This window comes from Corvus moneduloides, chromosome 1, assembly GCF_009650955.1.
Source record: "Corvus moneduloides isolate bCorMon1 chromosome 1, bCorMon1.pri, whole genome shotgun sequence".
Classification (NCBI taxonomy): domain Eukaryota; kingdom Metazoa; phylum Chordata; class Aves; order Passeriformes; family Corvidae; genus Corvus; species Corvus moneduloides.
In genome coordinates, this window is record NC_045476.1 from 72,852,576 (window position 1) to 72,866,923 (window position 14,348).

The following is a 14,348-nucleotide window of genomic DNA, read 5'->3' on the forward strand; positions in this document are numbered from 1 at the left end:
GATTAAACCAAAAAAAAAAAAAGAAGAAAAACACCAAACAACAAACGAGTGAAAAAGAGTTTATTATGGGCTTGTCTTCAAAGTATCACAGGATATCTGCTGTCCCACCCTACTCTCACATCATCAGCTCACTAAGAGGTGAGTTTCACTGACAGGCTTCACAAAAAACACCCAAATCCACAACACAGGCAGTCAGAGAGAATCCTCCCCCAGGGGGCAAATTCCTTCCTCTGGGCAGGGGCTGATAAAAGCATTAAGAGGCCCAAGAAAGTTCTGTGCTGTGAGTGCTTTTGGTGTATAGTCCCAGGCTGGTCCAGAGGAAAAGTTTAGAATATCTCTGAAGTTCTGTTAATGTTTTTATACCTCCACACTTTCCCCATGGAAACTGAAGACAGCAATTGATAGGAAATAGAGGGAGTGCAAAGTATCTCATGGACGCCTGTTAACAAAGGTCCCAGGTCTTGTCTCTCTCAGAAATATATAAGGAGAAAATCCTGCATCACAGCTAAGACCTCTGTTTTATCTCAAAATTAGATAACCTGGAGTTAAGGGCTAATGTGGCTTTTAGGCAAAACAAGTTGAAAGGCAGTTGTCCCAGCTCAATATGTATTGAACTGGAGAATAAAGATCAGCGAAGCATGAAAGGTATAGCATAAGAGTAGCCATGAACCTAATTACTTGAGTAATTGAATGAGAATATACCCCACCCTAATTATAAGGAATAACATTTTTAAAGTAAACTAGCTATAAGATGTCAATATATGATAATCAAAAATATGCAGCATAGCTCTTGGATTTTGTGGGATCAATACCTCTCCTTCTAGTGGCATTCTAAATTGCTTCCTTTGCATGGATCACTATATCATCATTTAACAACCTGCACCTAGTCCCACTAAAGAAAAAAGAAATCTGAATTGACTGATGCTCATGATTCACTCCGCCAGAGTGGCACTTGGTACCCTCCTGTCCTCCCAAGGCATGGATCTTGCTGCAAATCCAGGTGCACACAGGCGTCCCATGAGACAGGGTTCTTAGCCTCTTCTGTGGGGTTCTGTGATCTTCCTTCAGGAAGGAAGATCTTGCATCCCTATTGTTACTGCTGACAGTGGAATTTCTGTTAAAGATGAGCTTTTGTTTGTTAAAAATGAAATAATTTTTTTTAAAAAACTGTTTCTCTTGTACTGACTTTGTTCAAGGCCTATTACACACACAGCATCTTTACAGCCATGCAGCAGAACCATACAGCTGAGACAAACCCGTCTCCAGAGCCTGGGCTGTCAGTTCAGACTTCTTTCCTTCTTTCCCTCCTCATGTTTTTATGTTTACTTTATTTGTGAGTGCAAGAAAGGACAAGTAGGTGGAGGGTTTAGCTTGGATTGGTCAGAATCTGCAAGGGTCAGAGGTTTCAGATTTTCTCCTAATCGATTTGTGTGTGCCGAGTTTCATAAGGGACAAAATGTTTTATGCTTTCTCCAAGTGGCGCAAAAGCACAAGCCTGGTTTCCTCGAGTAACAAAGATTGTTTCTGAGCAGCTTTTCCCGAGGCACCGAGTGATGTAAAGGATGATTGGCAGAGTGCGTGGCTCTGAATAAATGAATAGCACACATATGTTCTTTTTTCTCGCTTTTCCTTTTCCCCGCTCTCCTCCGAGAGGCTTTTCAGCCCCGTTTCGGAGCGTGCACTTGCAGAGCAGCACCTGCGTTTTGCTGGCTTCTTTCGAGAGACCTGGCGGGCTGACACTCCCACGGCGAAAGGCTCGCTTAATAAATGCTTCTGAGGCAAAAAGCCATTTTTTTGGGGCTCGTTTCCGGCCCGGGGGGTCGGCGGGCGCCATCCGCACGCCCACACTGCCACCTGCCGGCACCGGCCGAGCACATCCCTCTCCTCCCGGCACACGGGCGAGCAAAAAAAATAAATAAAAAAGGGAAAATGAAGTTACCCTTGTTGCTTTAATAGGTGGAAATCTTCGTAGTAGTACCCCGAAAAGAGACAACTGTCCCAGCACATCTGGCCAGAAGTTGTTTTTTGCTGAACGGTGTTGGTGACCCAACTTGCTGACTGCATCCAGTTGAGACAGCCCAGCATCCTGCTTTGTGCCCAGCCCTAATGAGCTCCGACACTTCACATTGGGTTTAGCAAATAGATGGCTACCAAATAGTCATTTCCAGTTATTGTCAAACGTGGTTGGAGACCATATTTACTTTTTAAAGACAATTATTGATCTGCAGTTGCACAGCGGCCATCCATTTCATTTACCCCCTACACCACTGTGTCACAAGTTCCCAGCTTAATGGAATTAGATCATTTGGGCAACTCAAAGTTCCACATGAGTTACTTTAACTCCTCTACTGCCACACTGCCCTTCCCATGCCATGACTTACTAATACTCCTACAAAAGCTGCCAGATCCTAGCACTGTTCTGAAGTAGTGGTGCCTTCTCAGACACCAGAAGTCCAGAGGTAATTGTACCTTAGCTCCTGATCTTGGAACAATGACGCATGAATCAAACCATGAAGAAAAACAAAAAAAAATTTTTTTTTAAATCCCAAACAAAAACAAAGATCAGAAGATCTCTCACCATCTCGTTGCCACAGTCACATTCAAGACTTGTGCACAGAGTTGAAGAACCATAATTGAAAAAGAGCACTTGAATTATCACTGAAAAAAATGGCCATGGTTTGAAAATAGAATTTTATTTTAAACATGTTAACTGATCTTGTTTTTTGTGAGCCTTTCTGTGAGGAAAATTTCCTCCATGCAAGTGTTTACAGTAAACAAATTTGAGGCCCAGTACTCTAGTTGGTTGATGAAAAAACAGAGTGGTATTCCACAGTGAATTAAATTCTTTTTGTAAGGAAGAGGAAAATTCTACCTTCCTCTTGGGATGAATACCATAGAATAATGCTATGTTTCTGGCCAAAAAGTCTTAACAAAGAACCCGCTGAAAAAACATACATCAAATTATTCTGACAAGTCCAGTAGACCTTCAAGGCTTACAGAATATACAACTCATTGCATTTAAGCTGTCAGATACAAAAATAACATCAATACCATGTAATTCAGGTGACCAATCATGCAGCCAAAGTATCTTAGCATTTCACAGGATGACAACAGGGACAAATCAGATAATGATTCATGGGCTAAAATGTGTTTTATCTTTACAGTTAAAGCAGCACAGTGGGAAAAAAAAAAAAAACAACAAAACATAAAATAGATAAAATAACCCTCCACAAAAATCCCCCCAGAAAAAAAAATTGCAGGAGAAACATTCTAAACATTCTTGAACCAGCTTTAACTATGACTTTTGTGGCTGTTCCTGTGTCAGAAAACAATGCTAGTGGTTCTTCAAATGATTTGTGTTCAGGTAAAACACCTCCCTCAGTAAAATTCTCACTGACCTCAGCCTATCATCCCTAGTTACAGGGACATCAGAACTACCCATGCCCAAAAGAGATTTCTGTATCAACTCCAGGTTCTTTCTGTATCAACTCCAGGTTCTTTACACTGTACCCTGCATTCAGCGCCTCCAGAACTGGACTTAGAGGATATTAAGCTGGAGGAATTTCATTTCCAACTCATTCTGAAGATCCCTGTAATTCTATTAGATGCTCTACAGCAGTCCACCTCACCCAGCAGCTCAATAAGAGAGAATTTTAAAAAAAAACCGGTAAACTGTGCAGGTTTTTACTTGTCCTACTTGCTGAGTAGTAATGCAGTTATCCAGGGAGGTTCTCTCTGCGCCCTCAAGTTTTGGAACTCCTGTGCAGTCACATCAAAGTAGCAGCCTTGCCACAGCAGCTCCTCTGCTCACACATGGACTAAAGGGCTCACAGCTATTACAGTAACATTTACTGTCCTCACAGCCATTACATACCCTGGAGCCAAGCAAGCAGACCAGATGAAATATCTCCTTTCTGTAATCACATGAACTTACGTGCCCTCAAATTCCCAAAAAAAAAAAAAAAAAAAAAAAAAAAAAAGGCTAAAAACACAACTCAAAATTAATCACCACCACCATAACTGTTCAAAACTAAACTCTCACTCCAAAAGTTCTCACCATAATTTCTGCTGGTTAAATCCCATGAGGGTAATCAATATTTCTTACTCGCTTTTAACATGCTACTCTTCAATTTCATGAGCTAACACATGTGAGTTTGAACTACAGATAGAAATAACTAGGGCAGAGAAGGTAAGTAATTCCATGTATTCGCAATAGCAATGTTCTGGGAGTTTCATTGTCTGAAAGTGAGTTGGTGTACAAACAGAACATAATAAATACAGAGATCTCTTGAAGATCACTATATAAGAAAGTCCCTAATAAATGGTAGACAAATCCTGGGCTCTCAGTAATATGCCTGCTCTGAATCTCAAATCCATTTTGGTTACACGATATCAAAAATTATTCTTTTCTTGAGCAGGCCTAACAATATCAGTAAAATTACATGGATTTTTTTTCCGTATGAGACCTTCAAAAAATGTGTGAAGCATTTCAATTTTTATTCTATAAAACTGTCTCAAGTATTTGAAACTAAAAGTTTCATTTCCGTGCTAAATGTTTTAAATGAAGAAAAGGTTAGCAATATTTTCACTTTACCAGAGCTATCCTGTCTGTTCCAAGACCATAGCATATTGGAAAATGGACTATTTAGCAACTGATCTACATTCATTCTTAATTAAAATTTAAGTGAAAATAATCAGGGAATATTTTAATGAGAAAAGAATATGGGTCATTTTTGAAATCTAGGTAACAAAAAAAACTTTCTCCCAAAAATAAAGGGGAACAATGAGTTTGTCAATTAAATTTACCTATTAGTTGGGTTTTCTTTTTTCAAACAGCTTCAGTAGAAGTAAAATTACTCATCAGAAAATCTGAGTATTATCTTGCCAACATTTAACTGAACAAGCCTGTATTCTGTTAATTTCCCCAATCATCTGAAATGACCTCATATTTCAGTTGACAGAAAAAAATGTTTGTTCTTAAGGTTCCATAAAATGTTTGGGCAATTTGTGTTTCTACACTGCTCGCTGAAAATTTCACCAAACTCTTTGCACTGCAGAAATCAGCAAACTAACATTTTCAAGTCCCAGAATACTGAAGTTTTACAGGGGCAGTGCTCACTCCTGCATGGGAAATGGGAGTCCTCAGAAGCAGCCATTAATATTTGTAGGCAACAGGTTCAAAATTATTGGTATAAAGGGAATATTCCATGTCAGTTACTTTTCAAAGCCAAAACCTGCTATAATTTACCTGGGCAACACCCCTGCAATACACACACAATCAGTGAATGACACAGCCTGTTTGGGGCAGAGCCTCTGCTCCTGCTGCTCAAGACCATTGCAGGAAAAACGGGGCTCATCTGGAGATTTCCCTGTTCTTCACCTTAGGTCCTCTGACTGCCAGAACTGCAGAGATGAAGGAAAAAAGAACACGGGGTTCTCCAGTGTTATGGCTCAGGATTCTGAGAAAAGGTGCCTTACTACTAAAGACAAGGTGTTCACATCATTTGCACCATTACTTAATTTGGCCCAGGTACTTGTTTTCATCACTATTGGGTCAAATTGGACCCCACATCAGAAATATTTGATTGCTCTTTGATGATCCTCCTTTTAAAAGGGCATTGTAAAAATTGGCAGCAATTATTTTCATCTCATAACTATGAATGATTCTTTTAACAGATTCATAACAAAATTTAACACAGAACATATTCCAAAGCATAACTCATATCAAAAGTGCTCAGTAGCCAATGAGCATACTGTCTCACTAAGCCTGACTTTCCTTTGCTAAGAAACACAGCACTGTAAACTTCTCTACAAAATACTTCTTCTGAGAGCCTTCTAACAAAAAGGTCCACATGAAATTATTCTTCAGAACTAAAATTTAACAGGGATCAACAGTATTATCCCCACTGTTGTTTTTTAGCAGTATCAAAAAAATAAAAAAATCAACCCCATATCTTGAAGAAACACAGTTAATAGGAAAAAAAGTTTCATGATCTTGGAAGAACAATATTTCTGCAGACATAATTAGATGCCAAATTCACAGTACACAGACATTAATAATATTCATAGCTATATAAAAGTGTGACACCCCTTGGAAATCAACAAGATTTTGGCTTATGCACAAAGTCAGACCTCTAAATACTCGTAACCAATCTGATTTACTCATTTACACCAGTGAAAGATCTGAAATCAGTAATATTATAAAATTTGGAAGCACAGATAAGGTTATCTGGAGCATCACAAGTTCAGGTACTTGTTTTACATTCTTAATTCAACCCTGCTTCAACCCTGAAGTCATGAATGCATCAGACTTAATTATTTTAAGAGATAGTTAAAATGTTGATAACCCCTTGGTTACAGAGGATAGACCAAAACCATGAACTTTGAAGAGTGCCCCAAAAGCTAGAGGGAAATGAAAATAATTGATTTCAATCACAAATTTATAATTGGTACTGTTACTTACAGACTGTGGCTGCTGGTACAGTTGGGCTACTACACACCTAAGTGAGATGGCATTCTCTCCCTTCCTAATGAAATATGCTGCCCCGTGTCTGTGACTAAACTGCAGGTCCTCTCCCTTTTTTCACCATGGTCTGGGTCCAAAGTATGCATCCTTAGCATACTTTAACTGGCCCTCAAGTGTGAGGCATCCTTGCATGGATTTCCCTTAGAAAATAGCCCAAGTGGTAGCTGAAGACAGATTATTGCAAGCTGTGGTAAATATGCTGGCCTGCATAATCAATGTATCTATCAAAATTAAAGCCCCAACAATAACTGTCTCTGCTGCAAAGTTTAGACAACTTTTTCTGTAAATAACTGAATAAAACTAATGGGGTCTGGATTCCTGTGAACTTGTACTTGTTGAATCATCTAATGGAACCCAGAAGAACACCATAGTGCATTTGTGATGTCTTTCTCTTTTGCAGATTCCCAAGAGTCCAATATGTGAGCTCAGCTTGCAGTCACTTTGTCAGCACAGCTGCCAGCATCAACTTCCTCTTCTTCCATACAGTCCTGAAGCCCATGGACCCTTCATTCCTTCAGAACTGCTACTCTTCTGAAAACTTTAGCTGAAGATTTCCAAGAGTTTGGATGTCATGAGGGTGGCCAAGAAGAAGGATAAACATAGGCAGAGACAGACACAATGACCACCTCAACTTCCTCCCTAGGAAACCAAGCTAAAAGAGAAAACACATTTTCAGAATTATGCGCTGAGCTTCTTTCTGTCAAGTGGGTGGGTCTTAGTTTTAATGTAAAACACTAACTGAATTAAACCTGCTTTGATTAAATACAGCTAATTTTGAAACGTGTGTTGGAGCACTGCAGTGCTTCTGAGTGCAGTTTTTAAGACACTGACAAGAACGTACTGAATTTTTTTTCCAATCTATTTCAATTACACTTTTATAATGGCAGAATAATGGCAAGATTAGTCTGTTTTATCATGATTAAATCTTGATTAACATATTAAATAACCATTGTACACTAATTAACTCTATTAAATACAATGTCCAATACATTGTTCTACTTCTGTAGACTTCCAATGAAAAAGTAACTATCGTTAGTATGGTTATTTCTTATACAGTGTTTTTAGGATCTAACACAGAGTTTCACTATGGACTAAATACCTAAAGGTATGATTTTGATAAGCTGTTTGGGAAGACTTTATTTTGAAAGAAATTTCCAGATAAGTTACAATATGAACAGAGAAAAATACATTATTTAAGAGAGCATTTCCAAACATGCCCTATGCAATCTGAACACTGAGGATATAAAATTTAAATCTATACTCTTGTAAGGACAGCATGAAGTTGAATTTTAGATAACTTTCCAGTTCAACTATGTGAAGTGGCATTACAGTATTTTACAGGATGCACAAATGAAAAGCCATTACCAAGGATTTGTCATTATTTCACAACTGTGAACAACTCTAGGCAAGGCTTTTAACCAGCAGTTAAAAACTCCCTTGTGTCTACATCTTGCAGTAACTTTTTATTCCACTGGAAATACTTTAAACATCTAGTTTCCTCTGTCAAGAGCACTCACAGGAACTCAGACATCTGCAGTCTGATTTCCTTGTATAACAAACATCCTCTCAAAATACAAAATGAGAGCAGCCGTCACTGTAAGCCAACACATTTATGCCAGGTTTTCAGCCAACTCTTAAATACAGTTCGGGGGTTTTGTGCACAAAAACATATGGAATGAACTGACATGAATAAAAAATAGATTTTTAAAATCTGCCTATCCGCTTCATGAGACATTTCAAACGTGCAATGGGTGATGATGCAAAGTGCTCAAACTCAGACTTGTCTAACTCTGGGCACTGAGCTGAGGCACCTCCACTTTCTTAAAGGTCACTCAAGGGACTCATGCACCTCCACACACCAGTTTAGAGACTATGTGTAAAAACAAAACAGAAGTCCCTGCTGTGATAGAAATGAGCAATAGTTGCATATGTTGCTTCCAATAAAAGGCACAACTGTACTTCAAGAAGCATAAATGCACAGCTGGGATTTGTCCACCCCAGTACTGTGTCTTTTCCTGCTTCTCTTGGTTCAAATCCTGTAACGTAACAAAAAATACATTGTAAGACAGCAAGTAGACTTCAGCTTGGTGCTATGTAGCACCTTTCCAGATAAGTGCATCCACACAAGAGAAACTTAATGATGAGCAGAAGCCAACACTGTGCCAGGAAGCTGTAAGGTTCCAGTTCTTAGGCACCAGGAGCCAGGAGCTGGGGGTGATAACACAGCTGGCAAGATAGGGTTTCACCAGGCAGGTGGCACATGCCATTGCCCTCAAGTAAAGCAAGGGCCATGGATGGTGGCCAGGTTCAAAGTGGAGATCAAGAGGCAATTTTGAGGTGATGAGGCAGGTCTGAGGTCAAGCTAGGAAGTCAGATCAAGTCCTGTGGGGTAGCCAGGACAAGACAAAGCCCTGTGGTCTCTGGGAAAGGTCCATGGTGACAAGTCAAGTCGAACGTCAAACCAAGGAATCAGTCCATGTGCCTCAGTTCAGATCAACAGGGCCCTTGGCCAGGCACAGACATAGCTGTGGCTGAGCTGGGGAAAGACACAGTAATAGCTCAGGCAGATGCTGAAGATCCAGGGATGGTTTTAAACAGAACTGCAGAGCCCACAGGTAGAGGATATGGTGTGAAAACCCAAATGCCAGTGTTTCACATGTTGCGAGGACAGCATTTTGTCTCTCCCCAGAAATGATGCACCAGACATCATCTGCCCATCACTTCTCCATCTGCCCAGAGTCCTGAGCACAAGAGAGACAGAGGTGCCAACAGCAGGCAGGTCACCCATGCCTTATAGCAGAAGATTGCCCTCAAGAACAGTCCTGCACCCCCAAAAGTCCCAACCAGCACTAACACAGCTCTGTCTTATCAACTGGGTGCATCCAAGGGGAGGGTCTCCCACTTGTCACACCATCACACAGACCTGTGCTCACCCTGAGACCAGATGCCTCCACGCCTTTCCTCCATTCATGTAATCCAGGAAAAACTGTTGCACACATTGGGACTCCAGGACACTGAGAGGTCTGCCCATGTAGGATGCAATTATGTTGAATATTTTCATATAGCTCGACAGAAATGTAAATATCAGCAACAAATATCTTTGTCAGATTTCCAAAGAATGAACAATTCTTTGTATGTACTCATTCACGATTGTTTCTGAACATGATCTCTGCCTTCAGGCTGTAGGACAATGCCTTTTTAGTGGTCTCCATCAAACTTTGTTTGAAATTATGTTAGTAATTGGCAGAATTTTTTAATCAGACCACCAAATGACAACCTTAATGCGCAGGATATACAGTCATTGGCCTTTACTTTGAATTTCTTTTATTGTCTAGAGTAAAAGAATCAGCAAGAAGAGGAACTGGTTACTACAAAAGCATGATAACTACTTCAATCCCTTGCTAGAAACATACAGTAATTAATCAATTAATGAAGATCACATACATCAAGGAAAAGATACAGTATATAGGATGAAGTCAGCATAATCCTTTTGTGTAGTTTTATGAATGATCTTGTAACTCACTCAAGTTACTTCAGATTTACAGGAATATATAAGCAGACAGTAGAATCAGAACTAAATGAAAGAGCTGGTTCATATTAATAACATTAAAAAAAAAAAAAAGAAGTAATGGTTTCTGGTGGACTTAAGAGATTTTGATTTTCATCATGAAATAAAAATGCAACATGACTTTCCACAGTCAGAGTTGAATCAGAAAAGCAAACTTATTCAGCAAGAGCCCTTAAAAATTAATTATGTATTCATGCTCATGTAGCTTTAGCACGTGTTTACAATTAACCATTACCTTGAATGCATTCAGGAACAAGAAACAAATTCTTCTGAATTTAAGAATAAGTTAAAATGGTCACAAAAACGTTTGATCTCTTAACACTCTTTTTTAAATTGAGCTGTATCATAAAGGACATTTTCAGGACTAATTAACTACTTAACTACTGCTTCTGAAAGGGAAGTACTTTCAGACCCTCTGATGAACCATTTCATGTATTACCATTCCTTGCCATCATTTGCATTTCCAGTACCCAAGTCTTTGTTATTTCTTCATCAGAATGTTTGTGCATATATGTATATATGCACATTATACAAAAAAATTTATTGTTGTCTGCAGCTGTATAAAGTTTAAGAAAAATTAGCTCAGCTCAAAAGTCTTTTTTTAATTCTCTCATTCTTTATAGATACTTACTAATGTTTCAACTCACAATCTGGAAGAAAAAGAAGCCAAAAAAAGCCATATATTGAACTTAATTTTAAAAGGAAGTTATTCATGGGAAATTTGAGGGAATAAACCCCCTTTTGATAACAGCTTATGTTTTATACTAAAGTGTGTGTTCACCAGATAAGCTCCCCTATCCACAGGTTTAACTGTAAGTCCATGAAAATAAGTTATTTGATTCCTTGAAAACAATTCAATTGAATCAATTTCTAGTTATCTTTGGTCATGTTCTTTAAATTAAAAGAAACAAAAATTTTATTATTCTATAACTGGCTTTTCATCTGAAGAAAGTATCATGCATTTATAATTTTGAACACTGCTTAACTTCATATTTTTATCTGAAGACTTCCCCTGATGTGTGCAGTTGTGTGGCATTGATTTCAGAATAAGCTTCTGAGTCAAGGTGTGATCAGTTATATAGACAGGCTCACTGCACTTTCTTATATCTGAAATATCCCTGGAGGCTTTTACAATTTCTCAATGTCATGGATTTTAATCTTTATGGAGTGAAATCCAAAATTATCAAACACAAAGTATCTCTCACTTCAAGTACAGTACATGGTAATCACAAGAACCCCATAATCCAAAATACAAGATGCATATAGAGACTAGTCCACAGTCTATTGAGGTCAAAGTCCATCCTAAATTATATTATTCCAAGATCATGAGTTCATTCATTTGCTATGAATCTACTCTCAACATTCCTTCTTGGAAGGCAAAAAAAATATATTCCATAACAAAAACAAGATAATTAGATCTCAAACATATTTCATCTTAATGTGTAATATTTCCTTAGAAGTCATAATAATACAAAATAAATTAAATCCCACATATATAATGAAGCCAAATCAATTTTTTAATGTCTCTGAATGCAATCATAAGTGAAATCTTTATGTTTTTAATACCAAAAGAGGAATTAAGACCTGCTTAGACTGGAAAAACAAATGTTGACTAAAATGTTGGTAAGAATTTTAATACAAAACTTGTGAACTCATGCCTCCTGGACACCCACGAAAACATCCCCTGTAGCTCAAACTGACTCAAAGTTCTGTGACTCAAAGCATTTCTGCAGCAATGAGATTAAATTATTAACCTGAACTGAGTTGCAAAACACAAGCACCTGTGCAGTTTGACCCTAATCACACTGCTTTTAGACTGGAACTAGATCTTACCTTGCTGACACCATCACAGAAAATGACCGAAAATAAAAAGGTTAAAAAACCCCAAACTGATATTAACAATAAGAAAGTTAAAACTTGTTGAACTCTCCAGAGCTTGTGAGGGAGGGTGAGACAGGGAGATACAAGTGCTTCAATAAATCATAATGGATTCATATTTAAAGTTAAGTTGACACTGCTGCTAAGCCACCGGATTGGGATTCAGGTCTGGGCTTCACTGCTGCCTGTGTCATAGACACATAATGTGATTTTAGATGACCCGCCATTATCTTAGTTCATTTAGATATGGGCATACATATTTACAAGAGATTAATTAGGTGCTTACGTGAGGCAGGTGCTTAAAGCACCTTCCTCAGTCAGTGCAAATCTTACTCTGTCTCCAATACTACAGCATAAAATGGGAATAAAGGCATCCTGCATACACATTTTCCTCTTTGTATTTTCCACATTTCAAGGGCCCTTACCGATTCCCTTGTCCCCCGTTCTCTTTGTACATCACCTAGCACAAAAACTCAGGATTATTATAAAGCCTGGGGACCTTTAAATAGAGTGATATACCAGTAAGTACTTAGTACACTCTCAATAAAGTCTCTACCAGAACAATTTCTCACGGTTAGCAACAACCTTTGGTGAAAGACAACATGTCAGTGTACTCTCAGGGAATTTGGACAGTTTTCTAATTAATTTCTGAACATTTGTAGCACAAACCAAGCATCCATAAATTATGCTTAGAGTATTTGGAACACTTCCAACCTCATTTACTTCTCTTCTACCTCTTCTTTCGCTAGAAGAGTCAGATATGTTTAAAATCATACAACAAAAATATTTCTTTTTAGAACACTTGCAGCAATTACCATTTTTATAAAGCTTTTTATTTTATGCTTAGGGTTTGTCCTCAGCTGATCTCGTTTCAGGTCAAGAAGTGACCCAACAAATGCAAGAAGCAGATACTCTAGACTTCCTTCTCAAGTGTAGCTCAATATAAGGCATGTTAATGGTAAAGTCTCTTGAGAGCATTTATGAGACAGAAACACTTGAAGGAATTATTCATACACTCGTTTACATTAGTACTTATAGCATTACCCTGAAAATGAGCTCTTCACCACATGAAATCCACTGTACCTGTAAAATGTTACATCGAAAGCAAACCAATCAAATAAACAGTGCAGGACTATTTCAGATTATCTACTTGCACTGTGGCACAATCCTACTTAGGTCTGTCAGTTTAATTCAGGACTTAAGTGAAAGGTCTCGGTAAGAGACTCATTCGAAGTCCACATTGCATAGCTCACAGCATATCGACAAGACTTCTCCTTTCACAGTGCTGTAGGAAGTAAGGCCAAGGTTGTCCTGCTGTGGGTCCCAAGCACATCAGTTTTCTCAAATGACCCATTTTATTTGCAGATTTGAGAGTTAAGGGGGAGCACCAGGTACTTTCTGGAAAATTACTTCATCTAATTGTCAGGTATTTCATTAAGAAAAACACCACCAAGACAAACTCTCCTCCCACAGCTGGTTGTGGGGGCTTCCTTCCTAAAACTCAGAGGTCGTCTGCCCTGACAGCCACAATTATGTAAAGTGCTGCAGTATAAAGCAAAGACTGAGGCAGTCAAATCAAACAACCAGATCCATCTAACACAACACCACTCATTTCAATTCCACATCTTTACTATGGTCTAATGCTGCCTTCACACTACACCTCCTACACAGCAAGCACTTTCCCTAGCTCAGTTACCAGGCTCGGTGTATAGACCCTGTAAAAGTCATTATGGCAATGTAATTTCTAGTACTTGCATTGTCACTATAGCAAAATCTCACAGGGATCAGACCCACTTATGGTCTTAACTAAAACTAGCCATCTGACTTAATTAACGTTTAGAATTCATCAAACCTTGCAGGGCTCATACTGGGCTCTGGGGCAGCTTGGCAGTGCTCACATTGGACTCCTGCTGGGTCTACATCTCTGGTAGCAGCGTTTTTCCACTGGATGACACACTTGGTGTTAAAGCATAGGAAGAATGAAACTAAAAAAAAAATCAGTTTCACAATATCTCCACGTTATGCAATGCACCAGGCAGCACAGGCAGAACAGGAGGCAGAAATAGTAAGAGCAGCAGGAACTAAGAGAAACTCACATTACCCATATATATTTGCTCCATAAGTTGTAACCCAACAACAGCTGTATCTTTGTTAAATACCTTTCTGTGCAATACAAATTCTGAATGTGTTTTTGTTTCTCTCTATATATGCACATTGATATTAAAAGCAGCAAAAAGATTTGTTTCTGTGAAGGTACCAGAGATGATGGAAAAGTTTTCCATAATTAGGAGTGATGTCAATAGGGAAACAGACTTCCATTTGGGCCATCCAAAACATCTAGATTTTTCAAGACCAAAGTTCTATGCTCAGAGCATC

At 38.7% G+C, this 14,348-nt stretch overlaps 1 long non-coding RNA gene across 1 annotated transcript in view; it reads left to right on the plus strand.

Annotated features, from left to right (window-relative positions):
* The window catches only part of LOC116447118, a 34,867-nt gene extending 23,856 nt beyond the window's left edge, over window positions 1-11,011 (plus strand). Inside the window, exon 3 of the long non-coding RNA XR_004241489.1 lies at window positions 6,927-11,011. This is a non-coding gene — a long non-coding RNA (uncharacterized LOC116447118). The remainder of the gene's footprint in view (window positions 1-6,926) is intronic.
* The last annotated feature ends 3,337 nt before the right edge of the window (window positions 11,012-14,348 follow it).